This window comes from Mastomys coucha, unplaced genomic scaffold (assembly GCF_008632895.1).
Source record: "Mastomys coucha isolate ucsf_1 unplaced genomic scaffold, UCSF_Mcou_1 pScaffold1, whole genome shotgun sequence".
Lineage (NCBI taxonomy): Eukaryota > Metazoa > Chordata > Mammalia > Rodentia > Muridae > Mastomys > Mastomys coucha.
This window is the reverse complement of record NW_022196891.1, coordinates 75,100,323-75,106,336: the sequence shown is the minus strand read 5'-3', so window position 1 is coordinate 75,106,336 and position 6,014 is coordinate 75,100,323. Positions and strand designations below refer to the sequence as shown.

Sequence of the window (6,014 nt, the reverse complement as noted above, 5' to 3'; positions counted from 1 at the left end):
TCCCAGGTCTTTAGTGTGGAAGTGTGAGAACTGCTGTCGGAGATAAAAGCAAAGGAACCTCCACCAAGAGATTTCTGCCTCCGCCCCTCCCCGTAGGTGTGGTTTGACTCCTCTTCCTCCTCAATAAAAACTTGTTAATGATACTCTAGCCTGGCATATGCGCGTCAGGATGAAAGTGAAATGTCACCAGCGAAAGTGCCAAAAGCACTCTAGAAGGCTTAGAGGTTAATAAGCTATCGGGATGGCCTTTCCTGGGGCTGTTCCCACCCGCCTCCGCCTCCCCCTCCTCCCCCTCCTCCTCCACGGCTCCACAGATAGGTGTTGTCTTTTGGAATGGCTTTGGAGTTTCCTCTCCCATGGTTCTCAACCTTCCTAAGGCTGTGACCCTTTACAACAGTTCCTCGTGTTTCTGTGACCCCTCAATCACAAACTTCCTTCATTGCTGTGTCATATCTGTAATTTAGCTACTGTTATGAATTGTAATGTAAATACCTAAAATGCGGGTTGGCTGATATGGGACTCCTGTAAAAGGATCATTAGACTAGCCAAAGGAGACGTGACCCACAGGTTGAGAGACACTGACCCAGAGACTTCACATGGAGAGAAAAGCCTGGAGAGGACTATTGTAATTTACACCATCCACCCGTGGTGGCAGGGGAGGGGAGAGGGCAGGCAGAGTGTGTCCAAAAAGCACAGTTACAGCACTTAGAACTTAGGTGTCTCTGAGGTTCGAGAATCAGGCAGCTCTGATGTCCTATGAGCCGAGCAGAGGGGGGCTTTTAGGTGGAAAAGGGCTGAAGCACACAGAACACACCGGACTTCCCACTTCAAAGCTACTTTCCTACAAGGTATGGTGGTGGGAGAAAGCACAGAAGACTGCGTGGTTGCTTCCTGCTGTAAGGAAAGGACACAGGAAAACGGCACAATCACGAGTCAGACACCAGAGGGAACTTCATACCGAGTGGAACTGGCCTGGTTGAGACATTGTGTTGGTCCCGCAGAAAGGCATCAACAGGTTTGCAGGTCATGGAGAGTGGACTCCTTCCTCCTGATCAATGGCGGACTCTACCTCCACTTCCCAGGTTATACCAATTCTAAGAAAGGGGAGCTTCACAATTGCCCTTCCTTAAAATTTAAAATACCCAAGACAAAGGTAGAGGCATTGTTAAGGGCCCAGGGTTCACGGAAGAACGATACCTCGGACTCAAACAGTCTGTAAACGCACAGCGTCTTATTCTGCAGAAGTCCCACACATTGGGGTCTGCCATCTACAAAGATGAAGGCGTGAAGTGGAAACTTCTAGTTCTTTGGAAAGTTACTTATGCTAAATGATGTTTTGCCAGGACACACAGGTGAAAGGAGGTCTTGCTAAAGCAAACACGTGAAAGACTTTCCTGGAGCCAACACAGGAACATTAAAAGAATGTTTGGATACAGCAGACATGTGAAAGGACTCTTGATGAAGTGTAAATGTGCCCCCCCCACCCCCAGGCAGTGGGAGAGGAGCACGGAGCTTTGGTATTCTTAGATAACAACACACTTGTGTTGGTTCGCCTTTACATAGTGTTGTTGAGCTCAATTTGTGACAATGCTGCCACTGAGAGAAACTCTCCCAAGATCTGCCCATGAGGCTCCTGTGGCAGTTTGCTGCTTCTGCAGCCTCACCTCAGGCTGGTTGGCCAGCCTGGCAGTTTCTTCAGGATTGAATTAGTTGCTGGTTTTTGCCTGATGTCTGCTTTCTGAAAGGACTAACTCAACCCTGCAGAAACTGCCAGGCCTGGCTTACTGTTCTTAACTGGAGTTATATCAGTGCAGAACACTTTATATCTATATCTATCTAATCTATATATCTCTATCTATTAATCTGAAAAGTCACCCTGTGAAAGGTTCAGCTACAATGGGATCCCTAACACTCAGTGGAGTCACTGGCTGGTGGTAAAACATGCGAATTTTTAAATGTTTTTGTTCTTAATGTTTTCTTTTCCTAAAATCAGTAAAGGGGTTCTCTTAACTCCCTGCCAGCCCTCCTCTCAGTTTCCAGCCCAGTCCCTTCAAGCATTTCTCCAGCCTTCCCTCCCTCAGTTCCCCACCAGTCTGCTTAAGCAATAACTAGGAGCCTGTCTGCTTAAGACAGCTTCAACTGCCACCACGTGTCTTCTGGGTTAGCCTGATCCACTTTCAACGGTCTTCTAGCAGTCTCTTCTCTGGATCCATGATCTATTTTCTCTCTGCTCATCTCTATCCTTCCCCAACAGCCTTCTCATCCCCAGCCCTACTAGACCTCTCTTCCTGCCCCGGCTGTCTTCTTTGACCTCCTGCCCTTCCACCACCTGGACCCCACCCTTCTCTCTCAGCCTCTGATGGCTTTTCACACCCTCTCCGGACCCCACCCTTCTCTCTCAGCCTCTGATGGCTTTTCACACCCTCTCCTGTTTCCCAGAAATCCAAGAGGCAACGGACACCGAAGGTCATCGGGTCAAGCGGTTCTCTTAAAGAGCCAGTTGACTAACAACTGGGGATCCTTTAAAGAGCCAGGCACAAAACTCTGGGCCAGCTAATAAAGGCTTTCTACTGGCTTAGACCCCTGTCTGAACAGTTTTCTCTGGTTCCATCTGTCTTCTGTCTCCTTCCTCCAAATGCTGGGGAGACAGGCATGTACCAGCACACCTGGCTCCTGTCTTGTCCTCTTAGCTCTTCATTGGATGCCTAAAAGTCCTAACCATGCTCATCCTGCCTTCTCATTGTTTCTGGGAAGTACTGTCCTCCGTTTTCTCCGGCTTGCAGCACCTCCACTGCTGACCGACTCAAAAGACATGATTCTTTCCCACCTCTCCCTTCCCTGAAGCTGCTTGGACTTGCTGTGGACCTACTCTGTGCTGTGGGCCTCCTCTGTTTTTTTTCCCCACACACACTTAATGGCCCTTCAGAGTTCATTTTTTTAAAAAAGATTTATTTATTCATTTTATGTATATGAGTACACTGTCACTGTCTTCAGACACACCAGAAAAGGGCATCAGATCCCATTACAGATGGTTGTGAGCCACCAGGTGGTTGCTGGGACTTGAACTCAGGCCCTCTGGAAGAGCAGTCAGTGCTCTTAACCACGGAGCCATCTCTCCAGTCCCCAGAGTTCATTTTAAAATCCTTTTATCAACAAGACAACGTGCAAAGGAAACCCCAATTCCCTGCTAACAAGTGTCTACTTGAGTTTTCAAGACATGGGGCACCTGGACATCCTGGAATGGGATACCAGAAAGGCACGCCCCTGCCCCCATCCCCCAGCAATTTGGCTGTTATATATGTCTTCCAGTTTCTCAATAATTTAAACAATTTGTTTAATGGTGTTGAACTTAGTATGAGTGCTTCCATATGTGATCTGTCGGTCCTGGTGTGGGAGCTGAGTCTCAAACAACAGCCTTCTGTGATTTTTTTTTTTTAATTTAGCAGGAGTGTTGATGGAGTCCTGGCCAAGAACCTGGGAGACTGAGAAATGCAGGAAAAGCAAGACATAGTGCAAGAAGGCTTGGACCAGGGACAAAGGCTTACAGCAGCTTCTCTGCAGCTCTGCGTCTTCTTAGACTTGGCCACCGCTGTGCACCTGGCATTTTTCTGTGACTTTATCCTTTACCCAGCTAGCTTATAGAATCTTTAAGTCTGTGCCCCGGAGTCTACCTGCCCCTCCTCCTGGTCTAAGCCCCTCCTGTGTTAGGAAAGAGAAAAGCCATGAAGCTTCATTCTGGGGAAATCCGTTTCCCTGTGATCTTGTGCAGAACTGATTGGGCAGTGAATCCAATGAAGCCTGGATTTAAAAGCTGCTCCGGAGGTGCAGTGGAATCCTCTCTGCAGGGAGAGGCTGATGATAGACCGCTAGATACCAAATTGGCAAACCATCACATACCGGAAAGGAAGTGATAACTGAATAACACGCACGAAACACCAACGGCTTTGATGCTCCCTGGATTTCTTTCTGTTATACAGGAAAGAGCCAATTGAAATCACAGTTCATTTCCCAACCTTTAATTTGAATGTAGCTGTGCCTTTGTGTTTTGACCATTCTATGGACTTTACAGGATTTCCACCTCACTAGACTTAGTTAGCCAAGACTCAGGGTTGGTTTGTGCGGTGCATGCTCTTTCTTCCTCTCTCCTTCCTACCTCCCTCATCTATCAGTTCTCTGTAATGAGCACACAGCTTGATGAGGTATTTAGATTATTCAGATGATTATCATAGTGATTTTATTATTTGTTTCATGTATATGAGTGATCACTCTTCAGACACCCCAGCAGAGGGCATCAGATCCCATTACAGGTGACCGTGAGCCACCATGTGGTTGCTGGGATTTGAACTCAGGACCTCTGGGAGAGCAGCCGTTTCTCCAGCCCTTACTGTAGTGATTGAAGGGACAGACTCTATTTGATCCCTGTGCCACACCCGGCTTTGCTTGTCTGGCTCTTTGCAGCTACCTCCCTCTCAGAAGGGACAGCTTTGGGCAAGTTTGCCTGTTAAGTGCCAGCTGTGTCCTCTAGACCTCTAGCCAGCCTGGGCGCAGGTCAGCTAAGTTTTGGGAATGAGCACCTGGTGCCCCCTCCTTCCCCTCTCATCCAGCACAAGGCTGGGGTTTTCCACGCTTTACAATGGTAGCTTTCCACGGTGACCACAGGGCAGAGAGCAGCACCACAGGGCCCGTTCTCCTAAACCCATCTTCTTCCTAGTGGAGAACCGGGAATGTTTTTAATGCAGTACTTCACTGTTCAGGCACTATTCTGTTGCCTTAAATATTCTAGAGACAGCTCTTGGCCCGAGGAGGTAAGCCAGCTTAGATTTTTGTGTCGGCAAAGCTTATTTTTTTGTTTAGTTTCAGGATTAGAAACGGAAACCAAGATCCACAGATTCTAAGCAAGCGCTCTACCACAGAGCTCTACCCACAGCCCTTTTAATTTTTGAACCAGGCTTCCTTAGTTAGGCTTTCTACTGCTTTGATGAAATACCATGACCACAAGGAACTTGGGGAGGAAAGGGTTTATTTGGGGGTTATACTTCCACAAGACTGAGGGCAGTCAGGGCAGAAATTCAAACAGGGCAGGAGCCTGGAGGCAGGGTCTGGTGCAGAGGTCATGGAGGGGAGCTGCTCACAGTTTGCTCCTTAGGGCTTTCTCAGCCTGCTTTCTTTATAGAACCCAGGACTACTAGCCCAGGAATGGAATCACCCACAATGGGATGAAATGGAACCACCCACAATGGGCTGGGCCCTCCCCCATCAATCATCTGTCAAGAAAATGTACCAGGATTGCTCACAGATCAGTCTGCTGCATTTTCTCAGTTGAGGTCTCTTTTTCCAAAAATTATCCTCGCTTATGCCAAGTTGACATGAGAGACCAGACCAACTCCATCTTCAGTTCAGGGTCCAACTTAGAGAACCTGACCTAAGGTTGAACTGGAGTTGACCAACAAGCCTGAACCTAACATTGGTCTTCGGGTCACCCCCATCAGGTCTACACCTAGCATTAGTCTCTTGGTCACTACCTAACAACCACCAATCGGGAGGAAAGCAGAAGTTACAGTTGTACTTACCTAGGAAAGTTTATGGTTTGGCTCCCAGCACCAGCCAATCATTTTAAAGGGCAACGAATTCCATAATAGACCCCCAGTCAGATGTGTGTACAAAGCTGGATGGATATCCCCTTGCTTGCTTGCTTGCCTCTATAAATGCTTGCTTAAACTGGGCTCGGGGCTTCACCCTCCCATCCTGCTTCACCAGTGATGACGGTGTAAGCCCAAGCTGGAGCTTGAATAAAGACCTAGTACGATTGCATCAGAATCAGGTCCTTGGTGGTCTTTTTTGGGGTCCATGAAACAGGCACAACAGACATAAAACTAGCCAGCACACTGGGCCTCGCCAGACTTGAAATCCTTATGCCTCAGCTTCCCAAACAGAAACAGTGAGCTTATGGCCACAATGCTGGCTAGCTTCCTCTTTTAGAGGCATTTCGCATCAGGTTCTCCCAAGGTGACTGT

General features: G+C 48.0%; 1 long non-coding RNA gene across 1 annotated transcript; it reads left to right on the top strand.

Annotated features, from left to right (window-relative positions):
• The first annotated feature begins 429 nt into the window (after positions 1-429).
• LOC116104360 lies at positions 430-4,025 on the top strand. The gene is made up of 2 exons (XR_004123868.1): positions 430-848; positions 3,447-4,025. It is a non-coding gene; the product is annotated as an uncharacterized LOC116104360 (long non-coding RNA).
• The last annotated feature ends 1,989 nt before the right edge of the window (positions 4,026-6,014 follow it).